Raw genomic sequence first — 16,914 nt, forward strand, 5'->3', positions numbered from 1 at the left:
AGATCACGACGATCCTCAATCATGGCCCTTATGGCCAGCCTCCCCAGCCCAAAGACCCAACCAAGTATTGCATCCACCCACATAGAAAAGGCAATTACATGATACAACCCCAATGGCAAGTATGTAAATGAACACATGTCCATCACACACACACAATGGGTGCAAGTGAATGTGAAAACCCATATCATGACATGCATGAACCCAATGAGATAATACCACACATCGAAGTATGAAGAAAAAAATGTATTAAACACAACATGAATGTAATCTAAATCCAACACACAACAATGGGAATAATAAAAGAAAAGCTGCATGTCCGTAAAAGAATAAAAAACAAGAAATCATAATCCAAAGAAATCCTAAAGAAATGGTGTCCAAAGTCACAGTCCAACAAAGCAAATCCAAGGGAAAAAAAGACAGTGAAAACCATTGCTCCATGGTGAAAATAAAAAAAACAGAGAACAATCCAATGGTGAACTATGTACAGATGAACAATCCAGGGTCCATGAGCCCAACTGATGAATTGAAACCTATAAAAAATACTACCTAATAAAAAACGATATACAAACGATATACAAAAACGTGGTGCATTGTCCAAGCGCAACCAAAATAAAGTAAAAACAAAAGGAAACCTAACACTTTTTAACTATATACAATGGCGGCGGGCAAGTCTAGGGATGCACTCAAGGCCTGTTCCAACTCCCTGCGAGTTGCCTCAAGGCACTCTGCCCACCTCAAAGCCCGACGCGTTCAGAACTCCGCCCTGACCATGGTGAGCCGCGCCTTTTCCGCCCGCCGCCGCTCCGCACCTATCTGCTGGCCCAACCGGTGCCACACGGAAGACACTCCCATTCCTGGGTCCTCCTGCCCTCTGGCCGATGCCTGCCCCTCCGATTTTGATGGTCCAGAGCCATCATTGCTCCCACCTAGAGCCTGCTCCTGCTGCTGCTGTCCATGTGCCGTGTCTGATGGTGCCTGCACATGCTCCATCAGCTGGTCTCCAGTTGTGGTGTCCACCCCTGCTGGGCCGCCGACTCCCGACTGTGGCAGGGATGTGAGCTCTACCAAGCTGGCTGTGTTGGTTGGGCCAGGTCCACAGGGGGCCCTGGTGGAGTCTGGGCCGGAAGATGGTGTGGAGAACGACTGGCGCATAGTCTCCACAGAGGAGGAGAGGTCCGCCAGAGTGCGCGACACATGTAGGAACCCACCAACCAGGGCCCCTCCTAGCAGTTCCACGTCACGACGCTGCTCTCCGTGATGGCGTGCATTCTCTGCCCAGGAAGAACGCACGTCATCACGAATGACACGCATGCGCAACGCGACACCAACCAGGACGGAGCCCATACGTTCGTGGCCCCTCCATGGTGACCTGTGCTGCCTCCTGACCCTGGCCCTGGACTGCACCACTTGCACCAGTGGTACTACCCCCACCAGACCCCATGTGCTGCTCAGTAGCGGACTCCTCCTCCTCTGTGGAGACCACCAACCTGGATGTCTCCACACCGTCTTCTCCCATTTGAAGCCCCTGTGCGGCCCTTCTGCCACAGCCGTTGTGGCAGACGCAGCACCAGCCCACTCGCTCCCAGATGATGGTAATTCCTGGGAAGGTGGCTGGGCCTTGCGTCGCCACCCCCGGGGGAGGCATCCCCACAGCTTGGCTCCACAGTGCCATCTACGCCCTCTTCTTCACTTGACGCTGCATAGAGGGAGACATAGAACACAAGCATCAGGGTACAGTACAAAATACCCTAGACAGGAAGCAATAACACATGGGTGTCACTGTCAAATGTCACTTCCATCCTGTTATTCCACAACACATGGGTGAATGCACACAACACACATGCAGAAACGGTCCTGGCGCCTGCAATCAACATCAACATCCATGTTGAAGGGCCCCTGTAAACCAAGATGTTGCCTTCAAAGTCACATGCATCCATGGCGTTTCAAAGTCACACACACCCTTCTCAGGCACACACACACACATGTGCACCATACTTGTACATGACATCAGCACCCATTCCTCACCCCCCCTTCATGTCCAGGAACAGAGACAGCCATGCTTTCATGTGTGCATTCCGCATAGAGCTCCCCATGTTGCATTAAAACACATGCACCAACCATGTGGTTCACACATAACTGGTCTCACATGCATGACCATGATGTCCCTGCACACACACATCCATACATGGCCTTTGTCACACATGCAGGCAAGCATCAGACTACCAGCACACTGCAACATGCCCTGTCTCACACAGCAATGCTTTGCCACTTACCGCTCAACTCCAGACGGGTCTGCCTCCAAAGGATCTGGGTGTGGAGCGATGGGCCTATGCGTTCCAGGACCCTCATCTGGATGTTACTCATGCGTGCCCGGCCCCCCTCCACGAGGCGCTGGGCCTTGTGGAGGGTCCTGGACCTGAAGTCCTCCCAGCGCTTCTTGACGTGCTTGATGTCACGGGTTGCCACCCGATCTGCGTTGATGGCAACCACTACGTCGTCCCAGATCCTCTCCCGTCCTTCCTTGTTGGCGCGTGATGTTCCGAAGAGGGCATCATAATGCCCCAGGACATGCTCCACCAGGACACCAACTTCGGTGGCAGTGAAGCTGGTGGCCCTCTGCCTCTCTGGCTGGGGGTTGCCAGTGGTGCCAGATGGAGATGTGCCCAACATGGCAACCCGAGAGGCAGGAGTGGGTGGGCATCTGGGTCCTGGGGCTGGGCTGTGGAGCGATGGTATCCCAGTCGGGAGTCTTCTGTTCCAGCAGGGGTGGACACAGCAACTGGACCCCTGCAGATGGCTGATGTGCAGGCACCAAATAGCAGGGCACGTGGGCAGCAGACAGTCAGGCAGCAGCAGATGGCAGGTGGGAGCGTGCTCAGGGCTCTGGGGGGCAGGAAAATGGCCTTCAGGGCAGGAGCGTGGTCTTCCGTGTGTGTATACATGGCCAGCTTGATACGGAGTGATTTGGCACGTGAAAAAAGTGCACGTCAGCGTGTAATTCGAGGAAAGGCCCTTAGTGCGTAAGCGGGTCATCACACGTACGTGATTTCATTGGACCAAAGGCCCTTAGCGCGTAAGCGCCTCTGTGACGTATCGTGCACGGGCGTTGCCCTTTCGCATGTAAAACTTCACGCGAACCCCAGGAATACAGGTACCCCACTCGCACAGGCCCTTTCGCGTGTGAAACTTCCCGCGCACCCCCGTAATACATGTACCCTGCTGAAATCGCGTGTGAGAATTCGTGCAAACCCCAGTTATACACGTACCCCACTCGCACAGGCACTTTCATGTGTGAAACTTCCCGCGAACCCCGTAATACACGTACCCTGCTCCAATCGCTTGTGAAACTTCCAGCGAACCCCAGTAATACACTTACCGCGCTCGCACAGGGCCTATCGCGTGTGAAACTTCCCGCAAACCCCAGTTATACACATACCGCACTCGCACAGGCCCTTTCGCGTGTGAAACTTCCCGCGCACCCCCGAAATCCATCCCCGGATCCAATCACGTGTGAGACTTCCCGTGAACCCCTGTATTACACGTACCCTGCTCCAATCGCGTGTGAAACTTCCCACAAACCCCAGTAATACACGTACCCCGCTCGCACAGGGCCTATTGCTTGTGAAACTTCCCACGAACCCCAGTTATACACATACCCCACTCGCACAGGCCCTTTCGCGTGTGACACTTCCCACACACCCCCGAAATACACGTACCCGGATCCAATCGCGTGTGAGACTTCCCGCGAACCCCCGTAATACATGTACCCTGCTCCAATCGTGTGTGAAACATCCCGCGAACCCCCATAATACACGTACCCTGCTCCAATCGCATGTGAAACTTCCCGCGAACCCCAGTTATACATGCACCCAACTCGCACAGGCCCTTTCGCATGTGAAACTTCCCGCAAACCCCGCAATACACATACCCTGCTCCAATCGGGTGTGAAACTTCACGCAAACCCCAGTTATACACGTACCCCACTCGCACAGGCCCTTTCGTGTGTGAAACTTCACACAAACCCCAGTAATACACGTTCCCCGCTTGGCGTTTGCTGTTTGGCAGCCCTGTAAACTGGTCCAGGGTTAGCGCAGCCCTTTGCGCTGGATTGGGGATTTTGATGGCTTTTCCTTGCGCGAGGGCGGTCTTGGGGGCGTAACTGGCACTGCTGCAGGGTCGCTGCACCACTCTGCGCCACAGCTAGTTTTGGAAGCTAAAATCCATGAATACGATGTGCGCGGAAATCGATTTTAGCGCAAGCGGCTGGCGCAGACATTCGCACGCGCACACTGTGCGCCAGCCACGTGCGCCACTTGTGCGCGAAATTCTATGAATTACCCCCATAGTGTTCATGGAATAAGACAATAATTGGACTACTGTGCTGGAATGGTGAAATTCACTATAAACTCACAAGAAGATCCACAAGAATTTCTAATGTACTTACTACAAGTACTGGAAAACAAAAACATACCTATAAATGAAATCTTCCAGATTTCATACATGTCGAAACATACATGCACTCTCTGCAACAATGTGACAGAGGAACAAATCTCTAATGAGCGCTTTGTGTATGTATCCATACCTAATTGTGAATCCGTTCCATTTCAGCAACTTGTACAAAATGCAAACCATGGTAGATTATGCACTACCTGCAATTCAGATAATCACTCCACCTTACTAATACAAACACATAGTAAATACGTAATACGTTTCAATGCAGATGGTACCAAAAACAACTGCAAGCTGACTGGATTCACACATGGTCAAGTATCACTTGGTAAGAAAACCTTCACAACAATAGGTATAATCTACCATGCAGGAGCCACAACCAATGCAGGTCACTACACTGCATATATAAAAAAGAAATGCAGATGGTTCGAATGTAATGATAGTATCATTACTCTAAAGCAGAGATTACAAGCAAATCTTAAAAAACACTTGTTTAATCTTCTTAAAACCAACATTTAATAACTAATCTGTACTTAAACATTAACAAAACTTCAATTAGAAAACTATAAACAGCTACAATACAACAGGTATCTCACTGCCCCAAAATTCTGCAACAACGGAACAAATAAATCAATACCACTAATTTATGAAAAGAAATAAACAGTTAGAATACGCCAACATGTATCTAACTGCCTAACTGCCCCAAGAATCTGCAACAACCCAACAGATAGATTAGCAACTTGAGAATATAAATAAAAATCTATAACCAGTTAGAATTCAACAACAGGTATCTAACAATCTGCAACAAGCCAACAGATAAAACATTGGCCAGAAACAACAAGTGAACACTGAAAACAAACAAACACATATACTGTTTCATAACAAAAAAAAGTTTTTTTTTAATCCAACATGGATATTTTTTCCCACCGACCCAATGATTTAAAAAACAAACACAGAAATTGGGCAAATTGCACAGTACAATGGTTTGTAAACTACTAAATATGAGGGTCGAAAAAAAGCTGAAATGTCTATTTTGCAATGTAATAAGTGTTTATAAAATACCTACACTAACATGATCTTTTCTTTTATCACAGAAATTGAAAAAGAATATCTGCTCCAGTTACCCAACTCATGAAAAAAATATATCCAATCACAACAATCAAACAGAAAGTATATTCTAGTAGAACGCATAAATACTGCTGCATAAAAGAACCAGTGAAGCAAACATCTAACCATACACCACAATACAAAATGTTTACTTCCATGGATATGTCATACTGCAGTGCGTGTTACCAAACTCTACAATTTTAATGACATGACGTAGCCAAACTTCACATACAAACTATACAAATCAAACAGTACACAAACTGTAGATTTGCAAATATTTGATAGATATTCGATTCTATGGGTGTGATGGATGGGTGTGATATACTGCGGTGGTTGTGGCCAAGGCCTAGAGTCTTGGGTGCATGGCCGAAATAAAACATTTTAACTCTTCCATATGTGCCTTTTTATGTCCGTGGACACCACGCGTGTCCTTAGAACAGTTTCAACTTCCCTGAACAGCACGGACAGGAATAGTGTCCTTAGGACACCCCTCATTTTGACTAATTACGGACATCCTGGACAGCGCGGGCATGGTGAACACATCAGGGGCACCTGCCACCTAAACAAATACAGTATTTTACCCATCTCTTACTCCCCAAACCTCCCCAACCACTCTTGCACACCAAAACACTCCCCAAAATGGCATTTTGCCTCTGTTCGCCGCCGCGCAGGTCTGCGGATCCAAGATGGCGGGCACATCGGAACAATCTGACGCACTTCATGCTCTTCACCATCCAATCAGCGAACACGTCACATGTCTGTGGACATGACGTGAGACAATCAGCCAATCGGTGTCCTGTCCGCAGAGCGAACAGGGAAGTGTGTCCGTGGAGCAGACATAGATATCACTAATTATTTGAAACCTACTTTTTGATCGTTTTAAAAAAACTACTGGACGGGTTTTCACCAAATTTACAAAAGCACGCTTTTGGGACTAATCCGCTACTCCTGCTGCAAATTTGGTGAAAATACATCGAGCGGTTTGTGCTGTAGGCATGCACAAAGTTTGTTCCCCATTCAGTCTATGGGAAAAAAGACATTTTGGGACCCCCCCTATAATTTTGCCCCCCCTCGACCAAACCTCACTAGACTTTGCAAAGAAATTCAGAGTGGGCCATATACTTTTTTTGCAAAGTTTGGTGAGGATTCGTCCAGGGAGAGCGAAGTTATAAGCCACCCAAAAAGTGCTCTTCCTATGGGATTAGCACTTTAACCATAACTACACAGCCACTAGCGTGGCTGTGTAATTCAGTAAAAAAACGTTGTTAAAGGGATGTTATTGTTAAGTTGCGCTACTAAAAACCTATGAAATTCAGTGAAAAAAAACGTTGTTAAAGGGATGTTATGGTTAAGTTGCGCTACTAAAAACCTATGAAATTCAGTGAAAAAAAAACTTTGTTAAAGGGACGTTATGGTTAAGTTGTGCAACTAAAAACCTATGAAATTCAGTAAAAAATAACTTTGTTAAAGGGACGTTATGGTTTGAAGTAAAACCGAAAACTCACTGTGCACTTCTAAGACTAACAACTAGGACATCAAAGATGACATCACAAATGTCATTGATGACATCACTGATGACATCACATGTCTGGCTCCCTCTTTTTTCCTTTACTGACATATCTAGGCCAGTAACAGTCAGGAACTAAAAATACATATATATATATTTAGTAAAAAAAACTTTGTTAAAGGGACGTTATGGTTAAGTTGCAGTACTAAAAACCTATGAAATTCAGTAAAATAACCTTGTTAAAGGTACCTTATGGTTCCAAGTAAAACCGAAAAACCCCTGAAATTCGCCAGTTATGGTAAGCTAAGCAACCATAACTCACGCCACCACTGTGCACTGCTAAGACTAACACCCAGGACATCAAAGACGACATCACAAATGCCATTGATGACATCGCTGATGACATCACATGTCTGGCTCCCCCTTTTTTCCTTTACTGACATATCTAGGCCACATGGTTTTGTTCAGTAACAGTCAGGAACAAAAAATTGAAAAGGTACTTTATTTGTAGACTTATACTTCCAAGTAGTTTCTTGTAGTAATTCCCTTAGGGTCAAAACACATCATATGAAACATATACATAGGGGAAGACACAGGCTTGAAAGACAGCAATCCATTCTGTGCATGAAGATAATCAGTAGGATTATCAGCACTTTCTGATAGTTTTTTTTTATTACTGTACTTTCCCTGTATATGCTCATATTTCTATGCATTGTACTCACACTGCTTTCCTTAGGGTCCAGTCACATCATGTGATACACATTCATAGAGTAAGTAGCAGCTTTGAAACAGAGCAATTATTTCTCTGCATAAAGCTACTCAGTTAGGTTATGAACTCTTTCTGCTACTAGTTCTGCTTTTTTGCTTACTTCGCTTTCCCTGTATATACTCATATTTGTATGTGTTGTTGTCTCTTTGTGTTTTTTCTGTAATAATGCAATTATGTAGTAAGTGGGTTTTATTAGCTACTTATTACATGTTTCACAGTATGCAAAACTCTAATAAGAAAGCAGTTATCATTTCACTATTCAACATGGCAAGATTATGAATATTGCACCTTCATCATATATGCTGCACACACTGCCTATGTTTGTGATGAGTAGCTTAGTATTCTGGATACAACTTCATAATAAAATGCCATTTATATCAATGCATTGCTTAATGCACTAATTATCTCATGATATTTATCACAATGATCCTTGACACTTTTTTGTCAACATTATAATAAGAATCCCTTGTACAGAGTTTTCATGAAGAGTAAATGCACATGTGATGTCATCAATGACATTTGTGATGTCATCTTTGATGTCCTGGGTGTTAATCTTAGCAGTGCACAGTGGTGGTGCGAGTTATGGTTGCTTAGCTTACCTTAACTGGCAAATTTCAGGGGGTTTTCGGTTTTACTTGGAACCATAAGGTCCCTTTAACAAAGTTTTTTTACTTAATTACATAGGTTTTTAGTAGCGCAACTTAACCATAACGTCCCTTTAACAAAGTTTTTTTACTTAATATACATTTTCATAGTGTGAATTTGATAGATGTTTACTAGGATTCCCTTACTTTATATACATGTAACATAGAACATACTGAACCCCCAGCTAGTGATTTTGATGTCTGCAGACTGTGCGTATGTCCGTGAACAGTCGCGGATGACATCAACACTACCCAAACACTCAGGGGGTATCTTAAATGTTTCTAACATACCATATAAACACTGCACAAGTTCAAAAAGCAGCACATAAACACATTATATGTAATAATAAATAAACAGTGAAACCTATATATCTAACACATCAACCATCCATTAAATACCATATGTAGGAAGATTGAATATACCAAAAGATATTCCTCCAACATAATTACCTCACAGAAACTGTAGAGCTAGAAGCAACAGTAGACCTACACAACAGTATGAATACAATTTACCAGAAACTAGTAAGTAAACTTCAATTTTTTCTTATATATGTCTAAACTTTTTGTATTAGGTACACTACAATTAATATATTTGTGTTTTTCACACAGAAATGTGCAGTACTTTGGAATGGCTTGAGGAGAATTTTCCATGTGAGGAAATGTCTGAAGACAGTGATAATAATGGTACACATATAACCAAATTAATAATCATTACTTTATCTGTACTTAACATATATATATTTATTTTTAACAGACCATACAAACATTGAAAATAATACACCAAAAGACACATTGGAAAAGACTCTGCAACGGATGGAACAGAAAATAGACATGCTCAAGGAAAATTTCAATGTTTTGAAACAGTTAGTGGAGGACCACAAAAAGAAAAAATTAAATACCATTGTCCCAAATGTACCTGTTCCCCCTCTCCATGTCCCACTTCACTATCCCCAAACCATCAACACCAAGAAAAACGTTTTGATGAGACTTCCATCCCTTCATCCCCTCCCATCCATCATCTCCAAACCCCTAATTCCCCTGTATTTGTATCAGTTTCTGCTTCCCCCTCTCTTTCATAAATTGTGTATCTGTATATAATAAAAAAACATATTATGTCTTTTAATGCAATCCTTTGTGTCTTATTTTTTTTAAAAAAGCAGTTTGAATGTCCGCGGACAGCACACCTGTCCGGGCTGTCTGTAATGAACAAAATGCGGATGTCCTAAGGACACTACACCTGTCCGTACCATTCGCAGCCAAGATGGAACTGCTCCTAAAACACACCCTGTGTCCAGGATGTCCGTAAATGAAAAAATAGGGGTGTCCTAAGGACACTATACCTGTCCGTACCGTTTGCAACCAAGATGGAACTGTTTTTAGAACACACCTGGTGTCAGAGATGTCCGTAAGTGAACAAAATGGAGGAATCCTAAGGACACTATACCTGTCCGTACCGTCCGCAGCCTAGTTGAAACTGTCCTAAGAACACACGCGATGTCCGGGATGTTCGTAGTCAAACAAAAAAAATGGAGGTGTCATAAGGACACTATACTTGTCCGTACAGTCTGCAGAACATCTACACACATGCGCACCACACCCATAAGTCCTGCGAACATCGCGCCTTTCCGTAACTGTCCATCTCACTTTTGTCGCACTTTTAATTTGTTTGAGGAACCGAACGCTGTCCGTAGAACACCTGCACGCATGGGCACAACAGTTCCCGTACATTTGGTGTCCTGCAGACACCCGTTCCCTTCGCGGACATGTTTTCAACATCATCATGTGACCACACCCACGCTGAGCGTGTGTCCTAATTTGCGGACAGTGTCTGGTTCCCCAACATTTTAAAATAAATTATTCAGACAATCCAAATAATTTGACAGTAAAAAATCACCATTTCTCATGTTCCAGACAGTGACCCTGGCTTTCCACATACTTTTTGTACCTTTTTGAACCTTTTTGGGTGTTTGATCTGTTCGCAAAGTGAACCCCTCGACCCCTATAAAAGGCCACACCCCAGAGCGGATCTTCATTGTACTTCTGGCTATTGCAGATTGACTTTTGCTACCTTTTCTGCTCTTGCTGAGATTATCTCAACCCTGATGGCATCCATGGCTGCTGTTGCTACTTCTGCCTCAGCACCACCCCCAAACCCTCCACCACCACCACCTCCCCAAGGACCTGCAGAGGGGAAAACGTGTGAGGATGTAGAGAACGAGGATGAAGAGGATGAAGAGAATGAGGTCGGGGAACTCATACTACCAGCACTCGCCGGGAGTCTTGGGTGTGACGGTTGTTTACCATTCATGGTAACCTTCCAAAGGCACGTGCAAACAAGGTCACCTGCAACCAGTGCAAAATGGTGCTGAGACGTGGGAGACGTGGTTCGTACAGCTTTGGTACGACATCCATGAAGGGACACCTAACGTTGTTCCACAGTGCGGACATTCGCATGGTTCTACCTTGTGATAAACGTAGTAGGTTGAGTTCCTCTACAGCATCCTCGGTTTCCGTTCCTCTCACCACAAGAGACACTCCTCTGGGAGAGTGCATCCCTCCAGCTGCTTAACAGGCCATTTGCAATGCTGTTGACCCGTACCTTTCGAGGGTCATAATATTGTGTATGTACTGCGACGCAGTAATCTGCAGGGGGGAGAGTCTTTGAAGTGCTTTCGAGACTAGGGTCATGGAGCACCAGAAGACCTGCTACCTACCTAAGTAAGGCCCACCCTACATCTTCCTCTCTTCACCTGCCCTTTCCTATCCCTGTGGTTGGTGTCCCTTCCTTAACCTCCTTTCCCCTAAAAAATATATAAAAACAAAAATCCAAAAATATGGCTCTTTTCAGAGCCGCCTTTCACAGTTTAAAAATAGAAGTGGCAAATAAACAGTGCAGGGCCCTGTGCATTTTTTGGAAGTCCGCGGACAGTCCTAGGACATATAAAATTTTAGGGTGCTGCCCTAGCAAAACCAATGCACTTTTCTCTGGTAGGAAGTGGTGGCTCTGAAAAGATCCTTTTGGTGGTGTTTTTGGTGTTTCGTCAACATCTGCTGCAAAATAGATGACTATAATTCCAAAAAAGGTTGCAATGCATTTTGCACATTTCTCAGAAAAATCTGATTGCCAGCATGAGTAAGATGGACTCCATCTCTGCAAAAAAATGTATGTGCTACGAAACATAATATTTTCATTTTGAAAAGTGCACATGCCAACATCTCTTAGAAAGGCACAAACAGCCTTATTGACATTGCGCCTCGCTTTCTCCATTTGTGGAACAAATAAAGAAGAACGCAGCCACATTTGTCTTTGTGCAATACGAGAAAAAATTACTTGGGGATTTGGAAACATGTCCATGACCTTCTCAAGTCCTTCTTTCATTGCGAATTGCAAAGAAATTCCAGAAACATGTCCTAAACTGTTCCCTCCACAATCAATTATAATTATGTCTGGATGATGCTCTGTCTCTAAAGTAGCATAGAGAGGTACCAAGTCCAGCCACTTCATTCCATGCACTCCATGCCAGTGCACTGCCACATGAGGAAATCCAAGATCTGCAGCTACTCCACAGCGTTCTGCATGCACCTCCATTCAATGTAACCATGAGTCTCCCAAAATCCAGATCATCTGTTTTCGGAAACACACAGCCATAGCTAACTGTTCTTCTCTCAGGAAAAAGATGTTTTGACAAAATCTCTCCTTACACAACACACCCAGTAAACTTTACTGACCAATCCGTACCTCCGCTCATTCTCATTTGCATGTCTCCCAACCCCAAAATCCCTGTATGTAATACGCGCTGTCCGCAGACTACCGCCATGTCCGCAGACATATCGAAAATCTGAGCGTGCTGAATGTACATTTAAATAGTGTGCCCCATTTCCCCTTTAAGGTGGGCTCTGAAAAGAGCTGTTTTTTTGTTTTCTTTGCAGATGCCTGACAGACACCTGTTATTTTGTATTTTTTTTTCTTCCTACATTACAACTAAAATCTTCACATAACCTTCTCCAAAGCAACCCTTACATTCCAAAACAGCATGACATTTCCCAAAAAAGATAAAGAAATGCCATCTTCTTCAAAATAAACAGCATTATGTGAATCAATATTCTCATTATTACAGAAAAACATACCAGCTTTAAGCATGAAATCACACATTCCACGATTGATTGCACACCTAGCAATGTTTTGCTGAGGACAAAAACAGAACTATTGTCCCATATTGCCCTAGGCAGTAATCCAGAAAAAATTACGCATTTGGAAGGATGTTCATTACTGCTTGAACCAACTGTTCCAAATCTGCCAACAAAGTGGGGGCTTGACATAGCCCAAATGGAAAGCACCATAGTGCAAAACTACCAGATGGGGAATGTTCATCCTGTGCATATCTTCACAAACTTGCAGAATTCCCTCTTCATTGCAATCAGTTATAGCACTCCACACCACCTCCACTCCATTAACATCGACATTGTTTGCCACATGCCTGCATTGAGCATAGTGTTGTAAACCATGGACAAACATATCTCCCAGCACCAACACCCTGACTTTCTCCACCTCTGCCATCTTCACTACACACACACTCTCTTCCTACACAAATCCACAATGTCAACATCTGATTGGCTGATCCCTACAGTCCCCTTTCCATACTGGATTTGCTGGAGAACCCCGGATGTGGCACGCCCTACCCGCAGACAGCTGTGTTGTCTGCGCGGCACGTAACTCTTAGCCAGCCCTTCTACCTTTTCCACATCACTCTCGGTGTCATCATCAGAGTTCTGCACTTCAAATGTACTGTTGATCACTCTGAGTACAAGTCTCATATCATTGGAAAGCACCTACTACAAAAACTACTCTACAAGTCTCCAAGATTTCTATTTACAGCTGCATTTATATCCACATGCATCAATACAAACTACAGGTATGCATATTGTATTCACAGTACATGTACAAGTGTTATGAATCCATATAAACAGAGTAATGCCACTAAACCTTCATAGCATATACATACATGCCAACCCTCCCGAATTAAGCGCGAGACTACCGATTTTTCATTGAAAAATCACACTATTTTTTACTGTCTCAAGTATAACCTACACATACATGCCAACCTTCCCGATTTAGGCATGAGACTACCGATTTTTCATTGAAAAATTGCACTATTTTTTACTGTCTCCCGCCTAAATTAATGTTAATCCCAATGCAATCCTATGAGAAAAATAAATGTTCCCGATTGCTGTGGTGGAATCTCCCTCTCAGGTGCTCACGATTGTTGGCATGTTTACCTATAAAATGAACTATTGAAATGTTTCCGATCTACTATAATCAACTGTCACTTCCAAACCTGTCTGTTATCTACAACACACCTTTAAAAAACAAAGTGAATTTCATGCACTTAAAATTCTACTCATTTGCAAAGCATATTGAACTAACATATTGTAAATAAAATATAAAGGCTGCACATAGTCAAATGAAATGCATGCACACACTATGTTCAGATATCAAACAAGAATACTACCACAAAAACATAAAAACCAATGCCTACATTAATATCAGTGCTATAAACACACAAAATTAGTAACTTATTTCTTTTACAATTGCAGTGAGGACCACTCTTCTGAAAACCAGTAGCATCTGAACTACAAACAACATATCCGAAAAGACCTGCTCATTGCACAAAAAAAGAGTAAGTACAATACTACCTTAATATTCTTAGTGTTCCTCAAACACACTGTGCAGTTCATTCATGTAATTTGCGCACCAAAAAACAGCGTTTTCTGAACCATTCTGCCCACAAATCCCCATTTATTAAACAAAGATTAGCAGGCATAATGGCACACACATCCCTGTTTTTTTTGGAACACAAATAAGATACTGAACCCTTAGAATGTTAGTACTACAAAACAAAGAACTGTTTTAATTTTATACCATTAGATTTACTATTAATGCTTCTCCCCACCACTAGCTCACTTTCTAATCTCATCTGAACCGCAGTTTAGTAGCACACAAATAGACAAATAGCCTTCCCAACGAATTGTAACTGCCCAATGCACAATCACACACCACCACATACATCTTTCCCATCATACTCAGACACTCATGCACACAGCACACATACATTGCAGAACGGCCCAACCCATACCATCTTTTTTTTTTCAACAGAACCCAAAGAATGCCTACCAAAAAGTCCGGAGAAAGCAACGCAGAAATAGAGAAAATGAAAATAAAAATGGCCAAAATAAGCATCCATCTCTACCAGAGTTTGTACAAAATGTCCAAACAAAACAGCTAATACAGTAATTTAGCGAAACAAAACAAGCTTCCAGTACAGAAACTTTGCCTCCTCTGTCAAAATGTAAAACAAAACAAAAAATGCTTAACAAGAATTCAACTACCACTACTGCTAAAACTGCTCCTATAAATCTTGATATACTAGCAAGTAACCATCCCAAAAAAATATTTTAGCAGAAATGTTCCACCACAAAGTCCTTCAGAATCTTATAAAAACAGGGGACAAATCATGCACAAGGCTTCAAACCTACCGTAGAAAATTAATCTTAGAAGCTCTGATAGTGCAATCCTTCTCAAAAGAAAGTTATTCATTTTAGTGTAAACAGAATGAAAGCACTAACAAAACTAACTACTAAATTACAAAAAAAATTCTCAATAAATGGAATGTCAACAAAAATAACTTCTTCAATATCTGTGGAGGTGAATGGAGTCACACCACGAGCACAGAACCATATTTTAATGAAGAATCATACAAACAAACCAAACAAACACAATTGCCATACATAGCAGTGGACGAGATTATGAAAAAAATAATAATACCATAATGGAACAAGAAATATTGCTTACAAAAATATCCCCAGAAAACTCAGAATTACCTCTCCATTCGACTGAACCAGAACATCCAGTGTACAAATTGCCATGCACGTCAATGTGTAACATTCCCAAAAAATATTTCTAATCTTTACGCCAGTTCCTCAATCAGTATATGAAAGGCAAAGACAAAATCAAAATCAAAATGCTGCTAATATGGATACCTGTCCAGTGCGCAAATACACAGGACTACAAGGACATTCATTAGCCTGCATTTCAGAACCTATATGCAATGCAAAAGCACCTTCCATCATATCATAATGATATCAACACATCATTCAACTATAAGAAATCTAGTCTATAAACTGTACTATGCTAAAAGTCCTGCTTTAGCAATAGACAATTTAAATAACACTCTTCTACATGGTACACCCAAAGACTGACTCAAAAAAATCAACCATATCCAAAGTGAAAGCCATTTACAGAATGAAATAGCTTTAAATCAATTAAGCAACAATTCTGCACATAGCAAACTTCTACTACACACATACAAAAAAGAAATACTAACATTTAAAAGTACATCCGCTGAAGTACCAAACCATGTGTGTGTGTGTTGCCGCAGAACCTTTTATAAAAGTAACACAAAAACTATAGTTGTAAAATACAAATTAGAAGACAATGAAGATTCCAAATGGTTTGAATTAGCTCTCTACCTTATAGCAGAACACAAATACGAAATAACTGGCCCCTTAATACTTTGCAGTTACTGCACTACAAAACTTGACAACAAAGAAACTCATTCACGTGCTATCACAAATAACTTGGAATTATTCCCACTACCAAAACCCCTGCAACAACTCAATTTATATAAGAGCATGATAATTCAAACAGTGTACCCATTTCAAGCAATAATACGCCTTCAACCAAAAACAGCAAAATTACCTCCCTCTGAATTAGTGAAAGGCATTTGTGGCAAAGTAGTTTATTTACCATTAGATCTGAAAGAAAATGTGCACACTGTGGGAGTGCAACGTCCAATAGAGCAATCTTTAATTGTCTTAGTAAATGGTGTACCAATAAAAGACAAAAAAATTTGGCAACAACTCGTAGACTTACATAAAGTTAGATAAGCCTTGTAATATCTGAAAGGCAATAATGAATACTACAAAGAAATAAATATAGAAGAAACCTTAAGGGAAACAACTGAAATAATTCAAGTCACCAGAAACTGGTCAATTTGAACTTCTAGATCCTGCTACAGTATCCAATATTTTAGACCATTATACAATTCATCCATTACACTCTAATGACACCATAGATGATGCACTAGAAAAGTACCAAATGCGACAAACCAAAGGATCACATTCAGCATATGGGGAAAAAAGTATAGAAGCACATGTTTTTCTTCTACTCTTTCCTACTGGCAAAGGAGGAAGGTACGATGATAGACCCACTCAGATAACAGCATCAGAATACTGCTCGTTACGAATGCATTCTGAAGATCCCAGATTTAGACAAAATGTGGAATACATATTCCACCTACTCTTTGAAAGTGAACTAGCAACTCTATGTTACGGAGTTGCACACATATTGAAATCAGGAACCCACTTTCAAAATATGTCAG

This window comes from Ambystoma mexicanum, chromosome 4q (genome assembly GCF_040938575.1).
Source record: "Ambystoma mexicanum isolate Mex_15411 chromosome 4q, UKY_AmexF1_1, whole genome shotgun sequence".
NCBI lineage: Eukaryota > Metazoa > Chordata > Amphibia > Caudata > Ambystomatidae > Ambystoma > Ambystoma mexicanum.